This window comes from Vicugna pacos, chromosome 16 (assembly GCF_048564905.1).
Source record: "Vicugna pacos chromosome 16, VicPac4, whole genome shotgun sequence".
Lineage (NCBI taxonomy): Eukaryota > Metazoa > Chordata > Mammalia > Artiodactyla > Camelidae > Vicugna > Vicugna pacos.
Genome location: NC_133002.1, coordinates 7,349,087 through 7,371,377, shown reverse-complemented (window position 1 = coordinate 7,371,377; position 22,291 = coordinate 7,349,087). Strand labels below are relative to the sequence as shown.

Sequence of the window (22,291 nt, the reverse complement as noted above, 5' to 3'; positions counted from 1 at the left end):
GAAGCTTGCCTGTGGGATGGACAAAGGAGATGAGAAAATGTTTGTAGGATGAATGTCCTCCCAGTGGCCATAGAAATGGAGTGGTCACATGCCCAACTGAGGGATGGTTAATTCAGCCAGTCTGGCCACAGCAGGTTAAACCGATTCTGGAGTGTGTCCTGTGCTCCTTGCTTTCTGCAGTGACACAACCTGGTTTCCTGGAAGGTAATGAACACAGAGCTAGCTTTGCTCCTGACTTACTACCTCCTTCTAGCTTCTTCTGTGATGCCTTCTGCTGCCCCTCTGGAGTAGGGAATGGTGAATTGGGGAGTGGGCTGTTGGCTTGATGGTCAGACCAGCCAGAGCTGGAGGAGGAGCCAGTAAATTGGAGGTGCGGGGAAGGGAGAAACTGGGGCGCACTGAGCCCAGCCCCTATCCAGGCTTGAAGAGTGTGTTTACTTCTGGCCTGAGAGCAGGTCACCCAGGCCTGGAGGCCAGTGCACTTTCCAGGACTCTAAGTTCTAGATCCAGCCAAAGTTTCTTCCAGTGGCTCTCACCCCGTCTCTCCCAGAGTTTCGAATTCCAAATGAAAACTCTCACGTGGATGTGAGAGAACCCATTATAAGTCTCTCTTTTAGGGTTTGCAAATAAATTTGAAATTCAGGTCATGAATAAGAATCATTTTTAGCATAACTATATCCCAAATATTGTATGGGACACATTTAGATATTTTTTAGAAAAAAAAGGTTGCTTATCTGAAATTAACTGGGCATCCTTTTTTTTAAAAATTTGCTAAAGCCAGTAGCCCTGCCAGTCCTCCCACAGCCGGTGGAGATGACCACCCGCCTCTCACAGGCCCTGGTCCTTTACAGCTCAGGCACCAGGGCTTCTATTCTATTCTATTCTCTCTGCAGTTGACAAAGGGTGTCCCCGGCGGTCGATTAGAATAATAAAGAAAGCAGATGGGAGAGGGAACGCCTGGGGACCCCGCAGCCGGCCCCCGGACTTTTCCGGAGCTCAGGGCGAGTGTGGCGGAGGGGAGAGGGGAGAGAGGGGCCGGGGAGAGAGTGGGGAGCGGGTGCACCCTCTCCGCCGACTTCCAGGCCCCCGGGGCTCGGGATGCGGCTCTGGGCGGGCTCAGAGCCCGCGTCCGCGTGGATGACGCACTGGGTGTGACCGCGTGGGGCAGATCGGTTCGGAACACTTCCTGCTGGGCCGTGTGGCCGTTTGTGCTCCCAGCCAACGGTCCTAGGTGGTCTGGTCGGACTTGGTTGGGAGGGGACTGGGAGCCCGGCCTGAAGGTGGGTCTGGGGCGGCGGGTGGGGAGGGGCTGGAAACCCCTGCTCTGGTGGAGGTGGATGGGAAGACGTTGGGGAAAATCTGGTCAAAAGGAGACTTATGTAAATTAACCCTTATTTTCCCCTTGACTCACAGGATCCTTTCGGATCCTTGACCTCAGGTTCTCACCTGCAGTGGGCAGAGACTGCTCAGTACCTGAGTTTTGGGTTTTTCTTCTCTTTTACGTGCCACGTGCTGCTGGTGGGGGGAGGGATAGAGGTGGAAGGTGCGCTTTAGGCCACCAGGGGCTTAAGGAGTGCGAGAAACCTTAGAGAATCTTCCTGAAAAACTAGAAAGAAGGAAAGAAGGGAAAGAGAGAGAGAGGGAAGAGAAAGAAGACAAAGACAGGAGAGAGAGAGAAAGAAGGAAAGAGTGAGAGAGGAAGGAAGGAAGGGAGGAGGAGAGAAAGAAAGAGAAAAAGAAGATGTAAATATGGATAATCTCCGCCCACAATTTCTGTTTTGATAAGTCTATAGTTTTTTTCTTAATCAGTTTTCTCCCCTAAGCAGCTCTGTCCAAAGTGTAGTCTGTTAAGCTGATGAGAAGAGAGGGCAGAAGACGGGCTGATGTGACCCCAAGTTAAAATTTTTCTTTCAAATCTGCTGCAAGGGAAGATAGTTCGGGAAAAACCAACGGAAAGATTGCATATGGAAAAAAAATTATTAGATAATCATCATCAAAGTAGATTTTTAAAAATCTGGGTAAGCATCATTAGCCTGTTTGCCAGATGGAAGATGTTTGTGTGCACAGATCTGGCTTCCAGAGGTCTTCCTCTCAATAAAATCTACTTAAAGTTACTCCAATATTTTAAATCAGATGCTAGGAACTCAAGGGTCCAGGAATTACATCAGGCAAAAAAGTTCTGCCCCAGGTGGATGTGGGACAGTTGGCACAGTGAAGTCCCAATCCAGCCAGGTCCCAGCCCTCTGGGTCTCACCTGTAAAAGGTGCCCTGGAGGACGGGAGTGACTGGACGGCGGGTGCAGTGCACTGGGGAGTGGACTGGACGCTGGGACACTGCATTGGGAAGCATTTGGGGAGTTTTGCCAAGCTCCACGTAGCTCACTCTGAACCTCAGTAACTGGGCTCCTCAGCATGCACCCAAGGGAATGGAGTTTGTAGACCCATCAAAAGACGTGGGCAGGGTACACCACCAACCCTCCCAGCACCCCCACCCCTCCCACGCCCTCATCACCACATGCTACACCGCACACTAGCCTGGCAGGGCCCCTCTGGGTCTGAGTGGGGGGCAGTTTTTCTCTAGTTTCAGTTCCTAGCGAACCCTCGTCTCCACCTACCATACTCACCCACCTGAAGGAGTGGTAACAGGAAGGCAGGAGGGAAGGCAGCACTTTCAATGTCTGTGGGCATCTCTTGCTTCTAGAAGCTTCAGGCCTGAGAGCTGCCACCTGGCCTAGCTCAGCACTCCTCTTGGTTTCTGCAGCTTTCTGCTGGTCAGATGGGGCTTCTCTTCTTGGATGAGTCTGCAGGACGCCCTCCCACCCCAGCCCACCTGTTTGGTGTGTGAGGCCCACCGCACAGCAGTTCTTGCCTCCCAGCCTGGCCTCCTCCTCGGAGCACTGTGAGGCCCCGGTGAGTGGGGTCAGCCCTTGGGTGGCCCCTGAGGAAGGAAGTGGGATGAGTGATGTGGACTTTTCTTCCAGGTGGCGCTGTCTGTGGGTGGGGCTTCAGGAGGTAGGCAGGAGCAATCCCTGGGAGTTGAAGGGCAGGGGTCAGAACCTTTCCAGAGATTCTGTGGAGAATATCCAGCTACTGGACAAAGCTTGTGGTGCCCTCACCTGGGACTCTGCTGTCCCACCTCCACGAGAGGTTGGAAACTTGTGAGGGCATTTCTGGGGCACTACTAACATTTTGTGCCTAGAATTTTGGGACCAGGGATATAAAACTGATGCCGCGGGTTGGGACTTGGTCCCATCACAGGAGAATTATCTCTACTCAAATAGCAATGGTGACCTCCCCTGAGGAGCACTGCTAGGGTTGAACTGGGTGCTTCTGAGGGACTTTAAATATAAGTGACTGTCATTGTGACATCCATTGTAGGTGATCTATGGAATACTGGCAAAATAACCACCCCCCAGGAGGATTCAAGGTCTAGGCACATATGGTCTGTGTGTGTGTATGTCTTGGGTGTGTTATGCACACACAGACACACCTGGGCATGCACAGGCATGGACACGCACACAGATTTGTGCGTGCACTGTCAGTGCACACTCACATTCACACATGCACATGTGTTGCAGACAGTCCTCTGGGAGAACTTTGACCAGCCCTGTGATGATGGGTGCAGTGAGCTGGGGGGGAGGGGGGAAGGGAGGCACAAGGAGGGGAGGGGAGGGGGGAGTCCTGGGAATGGTGCCTCTGGAGAGGCTGAGCAGCATTTGGGGACCTCAGGTGGCATAGCACTCCCAGCTCCTTTTCTGGGAATTCAGTCTCTCCCTGGGGCTCTGCCCACCAGCAAAATTTGGAGCCAAGAAAATGCCATTCATTTTAAGTGATGGAGTCAGCTGGTAGTTGGCCGGCACTGGTCCCTTGAGTTGATAGAGACACATGTCCATCCCCTGCCTCCCACAACCTCTGTGCAGTGGGGCCAAGGGTGCCTGCAGACAGAGGAGTGAAGGCTCTTCCCCTGCACAGGTGGAGGGGTCCTGAGCATCCCTTTCCTGAATCACTGGCTCTGCCACTTGTGCTCCTTCCCCTCCGTGACTACCTCCTGCCGACAGCCTGCCCCCCAGCCCCCAGCTTCCTCCCACTCCCTGTCCTCCTTGACCTTGGTTCCCACTCACCTACGGATTTGCGGATTCAGGTGTGTCTCATGAACATCTACCTGGCCCAACCCTATCACCAGGAGCCGGTTTCTAGGTTTGTCTCCTATGTGAGACCCAGGCTGAATGAACTTCCTGTATCCATGGGGACTGAGGTGGGAAGAGGTTCAGAAGAGCAAGGCAGAGAGAAGCCGCTTGCAGTTAATAGCTTAGGACACAATTGTGGGCATAATTAGCACGGGGGTACTTTCATAAAGCATCACATTAAAAAAAAAAATCATGACTTACAGGTTCATGCTGTGGTTCAACCTCAAGAACAGCCCCTAAGCTCACAGGTGTGTTCACGCACATACACACGTGAGTGTGCACAGGCACGCATGGACACCAAGGAGTTGTGCGTGTGCTCAGCGTACACATGAACACTCGTAGGTGCATCTGTTGTCTCCACAACACCCGGCCCCTCTCGCCAGGGCAAGCGCTACCTTTCAGCCTCAGTTTCTCCAGCCCCGCTGACAGGCTGTGTCTCTGTACCCCGACCTGAAGGGCAGAGAATGCTAAGCCCAGCTGGAGGGGGGGGGCGGGGCACGAAGTACCCCACTGGGAAGGCAGAGCCTCTGGTACATGCTCCCACCCTCCGTTTGGCAGACTCTTCTGGGAGGGAGCAGGGAGGGCAGCCAGCTGGAGTGGGCTCTTCTGGGTTTGCGGGAGCAGATTAGGTACCCTGTGTGTTTAGTGATGCTGCTAGTTTGGCCTCGGTGAGAGTAGTTGCACCAAGGTAGTTGGCATATACTACGAGTCCTCTTCCCCACTCAGTGGCTTGTTAAACATCTCCCTAGAACACAACTGGAACAGAACAGAATTGTTTTGCTTCTCAGGTTCCTGTGGAAGCTCTCTGCCTGACCTACTGGGCGCATCTCAGGCAGGAGAAATGCGGGGGAATGGGGTGGGAGGTGGGAGGCAGTGTGGGGAGCAGACCTGTGGGGAACAGGGGCCCCACCCTCCTGCCCAGGCTGCACCTGGGCACCGGCACCCAGTTGTGACTGTTCCCTTTGCCTAGAAACCCTTTTCCTTCTCTATTGCAGTCTGACCCTGGAGGGGCAGCTGGATTCCTGCCCACTATGGGAGGGTTCCTGGATGCCCTGCAGGTAGTGGGGATGGGGTCTGGAGCCCAGCTTGGGCCCTGACTCTGCCACTTACTAGCGGTGTGGCTTTGGGTGACCTAACCTTTCACAGCCTTCATCCCTTTATAAAATAGGAGTAATGACATTTATGCCAACATGGTGTGAGCATTGAGCAGGGCCACCTGTGGGACACACCTGACACAGGGCTGGCACAAAACTCACAAGTGATAATGGCAGTTCCTTTCCCTCCTCCCGTCCAGCCCCTGGCGGACTGCAGACACCTCGCATTAGCCTGAGTCACGATAACTGTGAATGCACCAACTTGGCCAGATTGGCTGTCAGATTGGATTATAAAAAGAGTCCAGACTCACGCTGTTTACAAGAGGATCATCTAAAACAAGGATGTGGAAGGTTGAAAGTAATTAGATGATACCAGCCACGAGAAAGCTGGTGTATCTTCATAAACATCAAACCAAATATTATTTAAGACAAAGAATATTTATGAGGGAAAACAGGAGTGCCTACATCATGATTACAGGAACAATCTACGAAGATAAAACAGTTCTCAAGTTGTGTTACCTAATAACGTATCTTTAAAATGTATGAAGCAGATATCAGAGAAAGTCAAAAGAGAACTTGTGGGAGAATGAGAAGTTTTGCAAATCGTGCAGCTGAGAAGGGATTTTTAGCTAGAATACATAAAGAATTCTTACAACCGAACAATAAAACGATAAATATGAATAAAAGATATTTTAAAAACGGACGAAAGATTTGGATAGACAGTTCTCTGAAGGAGATATGCAAATGACCAATAAACACATGAAAAAGATGCTCAGCATCATTGGTCATGAAGGAAGTTCCAATCAAAACCACAGTAAGATAGCACTGCTTATCCACGAGGGTGGCTAGAATCAAAAAGGCAGATAACAAATGTTTGCAGGACGTAGGGAAATTGGCCCTTGCGCATCGCTGGTGGGGGTGTGGAGCGGTGCAGCCACCGTGGAAGGCAGTCTGCCAGTTCCTCAAACTGTTAAATACCGAGCTGCCATTTGACCCAGCAAACTCTACTTCTAAGTTCGTGTGCCGGACGCACAGTGAGTTCAAACAAACCTAAACATCGGAGTCTGGAGCAGAGAAAGGTATTTTGCAGGGCCAAGCAAGGAAGACGGGTGGCTCCGGCTTGAAAAACCAGAACTCTGATGGTTTGGGAGGAGGAGCGTTTTTAAGCAAAGTTTGGGATGGAGGCTGCAGGTGTGTGACTTTCTTCTGATTGGTTGGTGGTGAGGGATGGGGTGGTGTTCATCAACCTTGTGTTCAGCCTGAAGTTATCATCCTCCACCTGGGTGGAGGCCTTAGTTCTTGCAGAAGAACTCAAAGATATTGTGTATATTCCTTGAGGAGGAACCAGGACCCTGTGCCGCAAGGCCGCGCTATTGTTTCTTGACTGTTCCTCCCTTGTCTCTGCATTTCCTCCCTTCCCTGATTGGCAACTGTTTGAACCTGCGCTTTGGAACTCAGGGAAGGTCAAGGAGGCTGAAGGAAACCTATGTCCTACTAGCAAGAAAAGGGGGACATGGAGAGGATTTGTACCAGGGAGGACCCCCACAGTGTCCGGCTCTATTTCAGATGAACCTTGAAAACATGCCAAGTGAACAAAGCCAGACACAAAAGGCCGCATGTATGACTCCTTTTATGTGAAATGTCCAGAAATGTCCAATCCATAGAGACAAAAAATAGGCTGGTGGTTGCCAGGGCTGGGGTTGGGGGGGTTAAAGGGTAGAAGTTGTGGGGCAATGAGGAGTGACTGGGTACAGGGTTTTTTTTTTTATGTTGATGAAACGTTTTTAAGTTGATCGTGGTGATGATTCTTAATTGTGGATAGACTAACAAAAACCATTGAACTGGCCGATTTCTTTCTTTCCTTTTTTTTTTTTTAAATGGGGGAACGTACTTAGTTTATTTTTAGAGGAGGCACTGGGGATTGAACCCAGGACCTCATGCATGCTAAGCATGTGCTTTACCACTTGAGCTATACCTTGCCACCCTGAACTGGACAATTTCAATGGGTAAAAACATCATATGTGAATTATACATCAGTAAGGCTGATTATATGCAGATATAGATACTGATATATAGATAGATATGTAAATTCAGTTTATTCTGCCTTTTGACTTGGGGTCTACTCCCCAGAGAAGGCCCGGCCTGGCCTGTCGTCCCTGTGCTGGAAGAAAACTCCTCCCCTGCTCACCCTGGGGTATTTGATGAGGAGAGAGACTGTGTTCCCAGGCCTTTCGTTGGTCTGGGGTCCGAATGTGTCCCTAAAAGGATGCCCCCTTTTCTCTGGGGACTTGATGGAACCAGGATGAGGATGAGGGTTCTGGCAATAGGCATAACCCCCCTCACTTTAACCTTTTTGACCACTTGGATGTGTGTAGGAAAATTCATTCTTCCTGCAGACTTGGGGTCTTGGGAAGAGTCACCCCGAAGCCCCTTGTCTCTGGCTCCCTGTCTCCCCTTCCTCTCCCAGAGCCCAAACTGATCTTTCTCTGGACTCATGCATAGTTGCGTCTGTTCTCTTTTGTGTGTTTTATCTGAAGGAACTGAAGACCTTGCACAAGTCAGTGCATCTCCCCAAGGCTCTTCTGTTTCAGGGACGCCTGGGACCCCAAATGCTTCATCTTGGGGTTTCGTCTAAAGCAGGGGTCTGCAGACTCTGGTCTGTTAGCGAGTCTGGCTGGTAGCCTGTTTTTGTTGAACCCAGAGCTACTAATGGTTTTAACATTTGTTTGTTTAGAAAACTATGTTTTCCCTCCTCCTTCAGGGACTCCCCAACTCCCACAAAAGGAATTCTGCGGAGTATGATTACTTCTGCCTCACCACAGGCATTGGGGTAATGAAGTCACCCTGTTAGAGGTGGCTTCTCATTGAGTGTGTGGGCACCCGGAGCACACCCAGGGAAAGACATGTCCCTGCCCCAAGGGAAGGGCCCCTGAGAGCAGAAGAGGGAGGGAAAGGGGACCCTCTTCTCCTTTTCCATCCCCCTTCCTCCCACCCTGATTCTGCCACAGAAGAAGGGTCTGACCTAGAACCTGGACAATGAGTCTACAGCCAATGGACAGATGGTAAGACTGAGGCCCCAGCCCCAGGAGCTTTGCCTGGCTGGCTGAATCACTGGAGACCCCCACTGCAGGGTCGCCCCTAGTAGACCTGTGCTGACTTCAAGTGTTCTTAGAGACCCTTTTAGTCCACCCATCCCGCCTCTTAGAGAAGCTGTCTTTAGCGACACCTGGTGGTCACTGACCATCATAACTATGATTTGCCTTAAAGGCTGATCCATCCTCAGAAACAAAGTTTATTCAGTCACATAACTTCATTTCCCAGAGAAAGTTCAAAGAATAGCACTGACCTGCCAGAAAACACACAACAATTCATTCCTTTATTAAAATGTGAATGATCATGGCCTGAGTGCCAGGCACTGGTGATGACAGCAGCTGTTAAAACTGGGGAGAAGGAAAAGAAATAAATCAGGAAATGATCAGATATTAATAGGAACTATGAAAAGCATTAAACTGTGGAGCAAGGACAGAGTGACTATGTGACTTCTTTAAATTGAGTGGTCATGGAGGGCTTCTTGGAAGAGGTTACATTTAAGCTAATATTTGAATAAGAATAAGCTGGTTGTGCAAAGATCTCAAGGAGCAGCATTTCAGGCAGAGGGGATTGTTTAAGCTCCTGAAATGGGGATGAGCTTTTGTGTTTGAGGGACAGAAACGGTGACTTTATCAGAGTGAGCAAGGTGGAGGCTGATAAGAAATGTGTGGTCAAGACAACAAAGTCAGATCACTGGGAACTGAATGCAAGGAAAGTGATTTGATTTTACTCCACTTGTGGTAGAAAGCATTTGGGAAGTGTTCCTCCACTCCACTCTGCCCCTGGAGTATTTTCAGCAGGGGAGTGACTTTACTTGATTTCCATGTTACAAAGATCATTTGGTTGCTATGTAGCTCATGGACTGATGGTGGTGGGAACAGAGGGGACAGTTAACATCCCATTGCAGTGGTCCAGGTGAGGGATGATGGTGGCTTGGGTTCGGCCAGAAGTGCTGGAGGTAGGGAGAAAAGAATGGATTCAAAATGTATTTTAAGAGGGGATGGGTACAGCTCAAGTGGTACACACATGCTTAGCATGCAGGAGGTCCTGGGTTTAATCTCCAGTACTTCCTCTAAAAATAAATAAATCAATAAACCTAATTACCTTCCTCTCCCCCTCAAAAAATGTATTTTAGAGGAAGAGTCAGCAGGATTTGCTGAAGGGAGGAAAAGACTAATTTGGGTTTATTTATTTATTTTAAAGTACGACATTTTGAAATGTAGCATCTGCAAATAACAAAAAAAAAAAAGGAGAAAAAGAGAAGAAAAAGACTGGGAAATACTGTCACAGGTTAAGGAGAAACAAGTGATTAATTGTTGCCTTCAATCAGGTCGCCTGGCAACAGACCCAGATGAAGCTTTGTTATTCAAGATGTTATTGTTATTGGCTCTCTGCGTTTGTTGAGGGATGAACGGATCAAGGAAACGTGATAGATGTCACTTGTGACCACATGGATGGACTCTGAGGGCATCATGTGAAGTGAAACAAGTCAGACAGAGAAAGACAAATACTGCATGATCTCATATGGGTGGAATCCAAAGAGAGGTCTAGCCTTTGCCCTTGGCTACTGGGAGGTGGTCTCCTGGCTCTGGAATGTCCTGCGTGATGGGAGTGTCTTTGTTTTCCTGGGAGCATTGACAGCTAGACAGTCTTGCAATGTGATTTATGATGGGGACTTTGGGCTTCATGGTATCATTCTGCCTCTGGAAGGGGCTGGAGACAGCAGGTATCAGCCCAGCCTCCAGGAGGGGCTAGAGACTGAAGGCTGGCCACGAGGGCAGCGCATGGTAACAACAGTGATGCTAAAGGCCCTGGTCAGCTTCCCTGGTTGGCATTGACGTCACATCGTGACTGGGACACGGATGACCAGACCTAGGCTCTTGTTTGGACGCTCCTGGGCTCTGCCCCAGAGGTCCCTGCCCTTGGCTGATTTTCACCTATTTCTTTTCTCTGCATACCGGGAATCTTCAGCACTTCAACGGTCATGGGTTCCTTTTCTTTTCTGTGCTGAGCCCAGCTCCACTCACTCACAGAACTCCACGTCCAGAGGCCACACACTTGGCTCTTCAGACCAGAGCTCCTGGTGAGGGATGTCCACGCACGCGCACACCTCACCTGGGCTGTGTGCAAAAGCTCATCCAGTTTTTCACTTGAGTGTCTGGGTGGATGATGGTGCCTTTGTAGTGTGAAAAGACTGAGGGAGGAGGAATTTGGGAGGAGGAACCAAGAATTCTGTTTTGTGGTGAGTTTGCGATGCTTGTTGGGTGTCCAGGTGACCCAGGACATCCAGACAGCAGAGGGTGGAATTCAACTACAGAAACAGCAGAGACCCCGAGGCAGGAGGAAAACCAGAGGAGCACGTGGGTCACAGAGGCTGGAAGAAGAAGGTATTTAAAGAGGGTGAGGTCCGCTGGGTCCTCTGCTGCTGAGAAGCCAGGAGCAATAAGGTCATTTGGCCTGACTATCAGGAGGCCATGTGGTGACCTCGATCTGCTGAGACCCTGAGCAGTCTTGGCTGAGAGGTGACGACAAAACCAAGGACAGAGGAGCAAGAGTACAAGACAAGGAAACGGAGGCCTGAGGACGGACAGTGATTTTGCAGGGCTGAGTCTGACGCTGTGAGCATCACAGGAGCTGGGGTTTTGAAAGACAAGGAAGGAAGATGGTGTGGAAGTGGCGTGCAGAGCAGGAGAGACATCCACCAGGCTCCAAGGTTCTGTGAAAGGAGGAGGAGGAGGGGATAAAAGCAAGCACCTTCCTCCTGAGAGTTCGCAGGGAAAGCCATGTCGTCAAGTGATGATTATGTTCATTTGGGGCTAAACGGTGTCAAGGGATTGTAAATAGAAGTGAAGAGTGGAGGGGAATTTGGTGCTGGTGGACCACGGGTCTCAGAGGGATGAAGGACAGGAAATTGGATCAAAATAGAGGAGAGAGAATAGGAGAAGCGGCTGAAGGGCTCAGGGGGTGATGGTAACTGGTCCGGGATGAGGGGTATGACGAAGGTGGGGAGGGGCTCAGTGGTCTGCAGAAAAGTGGGAAATTAGTTACGATAGCCAGGCTCCAGGGTGGCTGCCCAGGAGCCGTGCCTCCTTGTATTCATGACTTTGTGGAGTCCCCTCCCCCAGTGAATCGGGGCTGGTCTATGGGACCAGTGGAACATGGTGAAGATGATGGAGAGTGATTTACAAGGCACGGTCATAAAAGGCATTGCGGATTTCGTCTTGGTCTCTTGGGTTGCTCATTCTAGGGGGAGCTAGTTGCTATGCCATGAGGACCCTCAATCAGCCCCGTAGAAGGGGCTGCCTGGAGGGGAACTGAGGCCTCCCATCAGACAGCCAGCGCTATCTTGCTAACTGTGTGAGTGAAACATCTCCAGCCTGAGCCAAACCTTCAGACTCTGAGCCAGAGCTGCTTAGCCAAGCTGCTTCTGAATTCCTGGCCCCTAGAAACCATGAAATAATAAATTACTAATATTTTAACAACCTTATTGGGATATAATTCATATACCATACAATTCATCCAATTGAAGCATAAACTGCAGTTTTTTGTTTTTGTTTTTTTCAGTCTATTCAGACATGTGCAACCATCACCATAGTCAATTTTATTATTATTATTTTTAAAATAATAATTTCAATTTTGAGGGGAGGGAGGTGATTAAGTTTATTTATGTATGTATTTATTTATTTAAATGGAGGTGCTGTGGATTGAACCCAGGACCTCATGCATGCGAAGCATGTGCTCTACCACTGAGCTATACCCTCCCTAACCATAGTCAATTTTAGAACATTTTCATCACCTCAAAAAGAAGCCCTATGCCCTTTAGCTATACCCCCTATCTCCCCATCCCCCTAACCCCCCACCAGCCCTAAGTGGTCACTAACTTACTTTCTGTCTATAGATTTCTCTATTCTGGACATTTCATCTAAACGGAATCATATGATATTTGGTCTTTCACTGTCTTCTCTCACTTAATAATATTTTCATGATTCACCCCCATTGTAGCATGTATCAAGAATTCATTCCTTTTTTATCGCTGAATAATACTCCATGGCACGCATATACCACATTTCATTTATCCATTTGTCTGTTGATGGACATTTGGGTTGTTTCCACCTTTTGGCTATTACAAAAAAACGCTGCTATGAAAATTCATGTACAAGTTTTTGTGTGGATATATGTTTTCAGTTTCCTTGGATATCTACCCAGGAGTGAAATTGCTGGGTCTTTTGGTAACTGTGTTTAATTGTTCGAGGAACTGCTAGACTGTTTTCTTAAACAGTTGCATCATTTCATATTCCCACCAGTGGTGCCCAAGGGTTCCAGTTCCTCCTCATCCTTACCAGTGCCTATTACTATCTACTCCATCTGGGGTATGAAGTGGTATCTCATTGTGGTTTCGCTTGGCATTTCCCTGACAAATGATGATGTCATCTCTTCATGTGTTTATTGGCCATTTGCATATCTTTTCTGAAAAACTGTCTATTCAGATTCTTTGCCCATTTTTAAACTGGATTGTCTTTTTATTATTAAATTGCAAGAGTTTTTTATAGATTCTAGAGACAAGTTCTTTATCAGATATATGACTTGCACATATTTTCTTTTTTTTTCCTAATTTTTTTTGTGTGTGTGAAGGGAGGTAATTAGGTTTTTATTTATTTATTGATTTTTATGGAAGTTCTGGGGATTGAACCCAGGACCCTGTGCATGCATGCTAAGTGCACACTCTACCACTGAGCTGTACCCTCCCCTCATATCATTCTTATAATAAAAAATATTATTATTGTTTTAAGCCATGAAATTTAGGGGCAATTTGCTAAGCAGCAATAGCTAATTAGTGCTGAGATGTTCTTGAAGCCACAGAATAAGCCTCTCTTGGATTGTTAATTTTACTAATCTTTTTGAGATTAAAAAGTAAGAAATAATGTGCAACTTCAAAATGTTTATATTAGAAAAGAAGAAATACTGAGAATTTAAAGACCTAAGCATTTATCGTAAAAAAATTAGAATGAGAATAGCAAAATAAACCCACAGAATGGTAGTGGGGCAAATGGATATCCACATACCAGAGAATGATGTTGGATCCCTACCTTGCACCATACACAAAAATTAACTCAAAATGGATCAAATTCTAAATATAAAAGCTAAAACTATAAAACCCTTAGAAGAAAGCATAAGCATAAATCTTTGCGACTTTGGATTAGGCAGTAGTTTCTTAGATAAGACACCAAAAGCACATGCAACAAAAGGAAAAATAGATAAGTTGGACACCATCAAAATTAAAAACTTCTGTGCTTTAAATGATACCATCAAGAAAACCCCCAAAATGGGAGAAAAGTTTATAAATCATGTATCTGTTAAAGGAGATATATTTAGAATACATGAAGAATTCCTTCAACTCATTAATAAGACAAACCCAATTTTAAAGTGGGCAAAGGATCTAAATGGACATTTCTCTAAAGATATATTAATGGCCAGTAAGCACATGAAAAGATATCAATATCATTAGGCATCAGGGAAATGCAATCAAAACCACAATGAGGTATTATTTCACACCCACTAAGACCGATAAAATAAAAAGAGACCGATAATAAAAGTGTTGGGAAGGATATAAGGAAATTGGGACCTTCGTACATGTTTGGTAGAAGTATAAAATGGTATAGTCACTGTGGAAAACAATCTGGAAGTTTTTCAAAAAGTTAAATATAGAATACTATAGGATTCACCAATTCTACTCCCAGGTATATACTCAATAGAATTGAAAACATGTTCACACAAAAACTTGTACACAAATGTTTGTAGCATCATTATTCATTAAAGCAAAAAGTGGAAACAACTCAAATGTCCATCAACCAATGAAGAGATAGTCAAATCTGATCTATCCATACAGTGGAATATTACTCAGCTATAAAAAGAAATGATATACTGTTGCATGCTATGACATGGATGAAAACCTTATTCTAACTGAAGGAAGCCAGACACTAAAGATCATATATCCTTTTATTTATATGCAATAACCAGAATAGGCAAATCTGTAGAGACAGAAAGTAAATTAATTGTCTAGGGAAAGGGTTGGAGGGAGGGGAATGGTGAGGAACTGTTAATGGATAGAGAATTCTTTGTAGAGTGATGAAAACATTCTAAAATTAATTGCAGAGGTTGTACAACTCTGTGAACACACTAACAACCATGGAAATGTGTACACTTTATATGGGTGAACTACATTATATAAATTATACCTTAATACATTTATTGTAAAAAGAATAAATATATCCAAAGAAATAAGAAAATAATGAAAACAAAAGCATAAGATTGAGAATAGAAACAATAAACAGTATGTGCTCTACCACTGAGCTATAGTCACCCCCTTCCATTTGATGTTGGAATATTATTTATGGCAGCACCAACCTGCCCAGATAGGGGATCTTTTTCAGCAGTGCTCATTTGACCAGATGCACAGAGAAGATGGGGCGTCTGGATGATTTAGGGCTGGTAAGGCAGAAAGACAACTGGGCAAGAGTATTGAGGATATTGCTTCACCAGAGACCCCTGCTATTGAAGATACAACTATACTCAGAAGAATCTGTTTGTTGGCACCGTTCTTCCAGGTTGATAGGAAATCTCAGACAAGATTCTTTCAATGTGTGTGCCTATCCAGTGAAGAGGAACTTCATGACCTGGTCATCCACATGCTGCAAAAAATGTTGCAGAACAGTGATTGGTGCCTGTAATAGAATTTGTTATATGTGTAGCTACCTAGCATCTTTTGAACCCATTTCTTATACGTTGGTCATTTCCCATCTCCCAAAGGTAGATGCCAGGACTTGCCTGTCCCACCTCCTTTGTAGCCAGGACTCAAAAGTGTGACCTGATTACCAATCAGATGCACCCATATAAACTTGAACTCAGAACACAGTGTCATGAGAAAGGCGACATTGGCCTTGCAGAATCCCTTTTGTTGGCAAGGCTGGCAAGACTGGCAAGGCTCTCCAAGGTGGTAGGGGTCCAAGCATCAGAGATGATGCTCAGAAACCGAGTTAATGTGCCAGTGCCCAGTGGTGGTAGCCCTGCCTCCTGCCTAGAGCAGCCTAGCTGTGAGATTGGCATATTATTCCTAGCTCTAGAGAAGTACTGTCCAATAGAAATTTAGAGTAAGCCACATAAGTAACTTTAAATTGTCTAACAGCCACATTTAAAAAGAATTTTAGAGGGGAGAGTATAGCTCAGTGGTAGAGCACGTGCTTAGCATGCATAAAGTACTGGGTTCAATCCCTGGTACCTCCATTAAAAATAAATAAATAAAACAAAGTAAATAAACCTAATTACCTCCCCCAAACCCCACCCAAATTTTAAAGGTGAGATCATTTCAATAATATACTTTAACCCAATATATCCAAAAATCTTATCATTTTAACATGTATTCAATATAAAAAAGTATGCATGAGGAAACTGATATTCTTTTTTATACTAAGTCTTTGAAATTCAATGTGTATTTAACACTTTCCAGGGTCCAAGGCTCAGGGCACTGGTGTTGATGCCACTTCTCCAGGTCCATAAATGTGCTGTGCACAGAAAATTCTATAGCTGTTTCAACTCAGAAAATGACCTGACACTCTTCTCCAAGGGTCTTCTGCAGAAGCCCGAGAAGCAGTGGTGCTTCCCGGCTGCTGGGATGACAGGCAAGGCTTCCTCACCCTCCTGGCAGAGGAGGTCCCTTCTTGGGGCTCCCAGGTTTCTGGCTTTTTAGTGATTTGCTGAGCACTGGTTGGTGAGAAGCAGTGTTTGTACTGAAACCACCCATTTACTTGTCTCTCTTCCCGCAAACAGCCGCACGGAGACCAATAAGCTGGCTCTGAAATGTTGACACCCTTAATCCCCAACTTGCCAACTCCCTTTTCTCATCTAATAAAAGGGGAATAAAACCTCATCAGATTACTGCGAAGATTAAATGAAAAACCGAGGTCAAGGCTCAGCACAGTGCTTGGCACGCTGTAGATGCTCAGAAATTCCCTTCTTTGTCCTTTAAAGCCTAACACTCAGGTTACCTGCTACATTAACTTTCTCTAAAACATCACCCCCACCCAGACACAAAAATCCACCCTTCTCTGGAATCCCAAGGCTGTTTGTCCATTCTTAAAAGGGGCTCGTACATACACACACACGCGCGCAAATAAAGGAAACACACAGTTTAATGACTAGGAAGAGCCTGTGAGTTGATTTCCTAGTGGTTCAAATTCTGAGGGCTGTGGCTATTGAGGTTAACATTTCTAAACAACAAGGTCTATTTTTTAAAAAGTTGTTTACTTCAGGGGGCCCAAAGGAGGCTGATAGATGAGACGATGACCTGGTTATAGTCCTGACCGTTAAAAATGCACTTTATTCACTCCTTCAGACAGTCATTTGTTCACTTGTTTTTCACACATCCATTTGGCAGGTGTGTGCCTAGGAGAAAAGTCTGGAGGTGAAAGGGGATCTTGCATCATTCAGGACCTAATTCCTACCCTCCATGCAGACATAAATCTCATCCTTAAGAGGTAATCATTCCTTGGAAGGAGAGTATAGCTCAGTGGTAGAGCGCATGCTTAGCATGCATGAGGTCCTGGATTCAATCCCACATACCTCCATTAAAAAAAAAAAAAAGCTTATCTTTCCACAGAAAATAAAGGGCTCTTAACCCGATGGCCTTAAAGATTCTGCTCCCATTCTGAGATAGAACTGTGTCTGGTTCTTCAGCAGGGAGGCACTTGAATGGCTATGTCCCCCACCACAGTGGTTGGCTCTGGACAGAGCGTGCTGATTTGCATAAAAGCAAGCTCACAGCCATTTATCTTTGACAAAGTCCCACAAGCATCACCACCCCTCCCCCTAAAAAAGCACTACTGCACCTGGGCACCTTGTTTAGCTTGACTTAAGCAATGGGTATATTGATATGATTAGGTGATCAAAATGCTAACAGTCATTCTTTTAGAGGAACTATAGCTGCTGCTACCAGGCCCCGCTGGGTTTCTCAAGGTCGGGCACCTTGGACAACACACTCTGCGTCTGTCTGTGGGAGGATTTTTCTCTCTCTGGCTGCGCTCGGCTCTACCAGCATCATGGCCCAAAGTGAGGGAGAACAAACCCGTCCTTCCTACCCATAGCAGTCCTCAGTCGGCAACTGATCTGAGTCGGTGTTTGCTCCAGCTCATGACCCCGCAGGTGGGGAGGTTCTGAGAGGCATGTTCTGCGCTGGTCCTCGGAGGTCCCCCTGCAAACTGGAGCGCTGCTGCCCACAGAGGTCACCTACCTGATAATGCTTTTTACTGGCGTCCCCACTCCTCTACAGGTTTTCCTGAGATCATCTTCCAAATAAACCTCTTGCATTCAAATCTTTGTCTTGGGACCTGCTTCTGGGGGAATCCAAACCAAGGGAGGGGCACGTTGCCAAGTAGCAACAAAAGCCCTTGGAAACCCAGCTGATACTCATTATTACAGAGTCTCTCTCTTATCCCATAAGATCATTTTACTCACTCATCGTGTGCCTTGTGGGAGGAAAGGAGACTGCACGCTGTATTACTTCTCCCAATTACTTTTAATTTGAACTCTTTGGGGCAGAGACAGAGTGTGCCATCTAAGGTTGGAGTAAGTATTGGGTACATCCCAGTGGGATAGTGGTGTCATTTCTCACACCCTGAAGTTCATTGGGTTTTTTTTTTTAATTTTTTGGAGGAGGAGGTAATTAGGTTTATTATTTACTTTTAGAGGAGGTACGGGGGATTGAACCCAGGACCTCGTCCATGCCAAGCATGTACTCTACCACTTGAGCTATACTCTCCCACCTGAAGTTCACTGTTGGTTTAGAGCTCTTTACTATGGAAAATCTCAAACATATACAAAGGCCCAGAGAGCAGAATAATGAATTATCCCTGTGTACCCATTATCAGATTGGGCAACTATCAAGTCACAGCCAATATCTCCCTACTCCACTCCCAATTATTTTAAAGTAAAATCCAGACATATTATGTCACCTGTAATAGTCAATATCTCTAAAATATAAGGACTCTTTTTTTATAAGCATAAGGATATCATTATCACATCTAAAAATTAACAATTCCTTAATATTATAAAATATTGAGTATTCAAATATCCCCAGCTATATCATTATTGTTACTATTACTATTTATAGTTTATCATTATTACTATTTAAAACTGTAAACTACTTACTAGTTTATAGTTTATTTGAATTATGATCTAAAAAAGGTTTGTATATTTTGATTGGTTATATGTCTCACATCTTTTTTTTTTTTTAAATTTTTGTGCGGTGGTAATTAGGTCTATTTATTTATTTTAATGGAGGTACTGGGGATTGAACCCAGGACCTCATGCATGCTAAGCATGCGCTCTACCATTGAGCTATACCCTCCCCCCTCAAGTCTTTTTTAATCTCTAGATTCCCCCCATCTCTGTTTGTCTTTTCTTGCAATTTATTTGCTGAAGAAATCTAGTCATTTGTTCTTGTATAATTTCCTGATATTACAGTATTTTACTGACCACATCATCATGGTATCATTTAACATGTTCTCCTGCTTTCTCTATTTTCTGTGAAGTGGTAATCAGATCTAGAGATCAGATCAGATTTGGGTTTGATTTTGTTCCAAGACTCCTTATATATGGTATTGGGGACTTCTAAGAAGAGGTACATTCATCTGGTTTTTATTTATGTTCTAGTTTCTGTGTTGATTTAGGAAAAAAACTAAGATGTTTACACTGTGATGGAACAAACAGAATTGTGACTTACCTTTTGCAACTTATGTGGCTGCTTAAACTAGTTAGAGTATATTCTGTTATTTGCAACTGATTTCCCTGACAATTATGGGGAGTCCATGATGTAGCTAGATAGGGTGTCTAGTCGTAAGGAAAGGATCAAACTCTACCTGAAGCCTCTGGCCTTCCAGGTAGATGACATAATGCATTTTATTATTGTTTATGCCGCTTTAAGTTGGGTTTTCTGTTCTTTGTGTTTAAAAGTATCTGGATTGACTTCTGTGTGCACCTTCAGTGCCTAGGTGTACCTAGATATGCTCAACACATGTTCATTCATAATCACCTTTTAAAAATTACAATATAATGGGCAGACAATTGACCATACATATTCAAAGTGTATAATTTGAGTTTCAACACATGTAAACACCCATGAATCCATCACCTTAATTAAGGCAGTGAATCATACCTAAAAGTTCTTCGTGCCCTTTTGTAATCTCTCTCTTCCTCCACCCCAGCCCCAGGCACCACTGATACCCTTTCTGTCATTTTCTATAATTTGACATAAGTGAAATCAAATACACTCTTTTTGGTCTCCTTTTGCTCAGCATAGTTATTTTGAGGTTCATCCATGTTGTGTGAATCAATAGCTTGCTCCTTTTAATTGCCAGATAACATTCCACTGTATGGATATATCATAATTTGTTTATCCATTCTGTTGGTGGGTATTTGGGTTGTTCCCAGTTTGGGGTTGTTACTAGGAAAACTCCTGTGAACATTTGTGTAAAGCTTTTGTGGACATATTTTCATTTTTCTTGGGTGAGTATCTAAGGAGAGAATGGCTGCCTTGTATGATAGTTATTTCACTCCCTAAAGAAAATGCCAGACTGCTTTCCAAAGTGTTTGCCATTTTATATTCCAACCAGCTGTGTACGAAAGTTCCAGTTTTCACATCCTTGCCAACACTCGGTAAGGTCAGTTTTTAAAAAGTTTTTAGCCATTCTAGTGGTACATAGTTGTGATTTTACTTTGCATTTTCCTAACGACTCATGATGTTGAGTATCTTTTTCAAATGTTCATTTGCTATCCATGTATCTTCTTTGATGAAGGATCTCTTCAAATTTTTTGCCCATTAAAAAAAAATTATGTTGTCTTCTTACTGAGTTGTAAAAAATTCTTCATATATTCTAGTTATAAGCCCTTTCTTAGACATATTTTGCAATACCTTCTCCCAATCTGGTTCACCGTTTCATTTTTTTAAGAGTGTCTTTTGAAGAGCAAAAGTATTTATTTTAATGAAGTCCAATTTATCTATTTTTTTATAGTTTGTATTTTTTGTGTCACATTTAAGATATCTTTGCTAAACCCAAGACCATTAGTATTTTCACAGAAGATTTACATTAGAAGTTTTATATTTATATTTATATAGGAGTATATTTATATAGTCTTATATTTTTTAGGCCTATTGTCCATTTTTTAGTTAATTTTGGTATATGGTGTGAGGAAAGGTTCATTTATCACAGCGAATATTATGCATTATTTTAAAACTTCCCCTAGTTTTATTAAGATATAATTGACATACTGTTTAAAGTGTACAACATAATGATTTTATATACTGCAAAATGATTAACATAATAAGTTTTGTTAACGTCTATAATGTCACATAGTTACAAATTTTTTTTCTTTTTTTCTTTTTTTTGGTTTGTTTTTGTTTATTATTTGTTGACCATACTGTATGTATAGTGGACAGTTTGCAACTTGTTGTACAGAACTTTATACACAATGAACACACACCTTTCAAATATCATGGAACCCTCACAAAAATGGATCAAAGGCAGAAAAGAAAACTTCAATACATTCTGTAAAGTAGAAAAGAGTCAACAAATGTTTGCCATTAGGAACATGTGTCTTTCTTCTTTATTTTATCTATTAAAATTTTTTTTCATTTTTCAGTTTTATTAGGTAAAATTGTTACAGTTTGACTGCACATATACAATATATTGCGTGTAAATACATATACAAAATATACTGCACATATTTTTAAAATTTACATATATGTACTGTTCATTGTTTCTAAGAATGTTTAGAGCTTTAGCTTTTTAAACTTACATAGTTATCAAAGAATAAAGTCAACCACAAAATAAGAATTAATTCAAAAAGATACATATATCCTGCTATTGACAGCAACATTATTTATAATTGCTAAGATATGGAAGCATCCTAAGTGCACATCAATAGATGAACAGATTATAAAAGATACAGCATATTTATCTAATGGAATACAACTCACCGATAAGAAAGAAGGATTTTTGCCATCTGTAGCCCTTCATTCACTTTTTTTTTTTCACTTCAAAAACTAGAATTTTATAACTGGCATAAACATTTCCATTGCATCAAAAACAACAAAAGACCTAGACATAAACTTAAACAAGGAGGCTACCCATACTCTGAAAACTGTAAAACATTGATGAAGGAAATTGAAGATGATACAAAGAAATGGAACGGTATATTGTGCTCTTGGATTGAAAGAATCAACATGATCAAAATGGCTGTACTACCCAAAGCAATCTACAGAGTCACTGCAACCCCTGTCAAAATACTCACGACATTCTTCACAGAACTAGAACAAACAATTCCAAAATTTATGTGGGACCGTAAAGGACCCCAAATTGCCAAAGCATCTTTTGTAGGTCTTTTTTTTTCCCCCCTCTTTCTTCTTTTTGTTCTCTTTTCTTATGGTTTGATGACTAGAGAAGTTCCTTTAACATTTGTTGCAAGGCTGGTTTGGTGGTGCTGAATTCTTTTAGCTTTTGTTTATCTGTGAAGCTTTTGATTTCTCTATCAAATCTGAATGAGAGCCTTGCTGGATAGAGTATTCTTGGTTGTAGCAAATTTTTTTCTTGTGATGAGAAATTTTAAGACTTTCTTCTCTCTTAGGCACTTTTAAATATACAGTATTGTTAGGTATAGTCACTATGCTGTCCATTAATCCCCAGAATTGATTTATTTTAAAACTGGAAGTTTGTATCTTTCGACGACCTTCACCCCTCCCAAACACATTATTTATTATTTGGGTCGTCTGATTTAGTTCTGACAATTCTTTGAAGTAGATATTATCATGCCCATTTTACAGATGAAGAAACAGAGGCTCAGAGAGGATAAGTACCCAGTTGAGGGCCTCTCC

The 22,291-nt window shown here is 44.0% G+C and overlaps 1 long non-coding RNA gene and 1 other non-coding gene across 2 annotated transcripts; one reads left to right on the top strand and one right to left on the bottom strand.

Moving 5' to 3' along the window:
* The first annotated feature begins 1,145 nt into the window (after window positions 1-1,145).
* LOC140686276 (uncharacterized) lies at window positions 1,146-6,049 on the top strand. The gene is made up of 3 exons (XR_012059981.1): window positions 1,146-1,280; window positions 2,761-2,909; window positions 5,481-6,049. It is a non-coding gene; the product is annotated as an uncharacterized lncRNA (long non-coding RNA).
* Window positions 6,050-12,059: 6,010 nt separating this feature from the next.
* Window positions 12,060-12,132, bottom strand: TRNAA-CGC (transfer RNA alanine (anticodon CGC)). Its single transcript has one exon. It is a non-coding gene; the product is annotated as a tRNA-Ala (tRNA).
* Window positions 12,133-22,291: the final 10,159 nt, after the last annotated feature.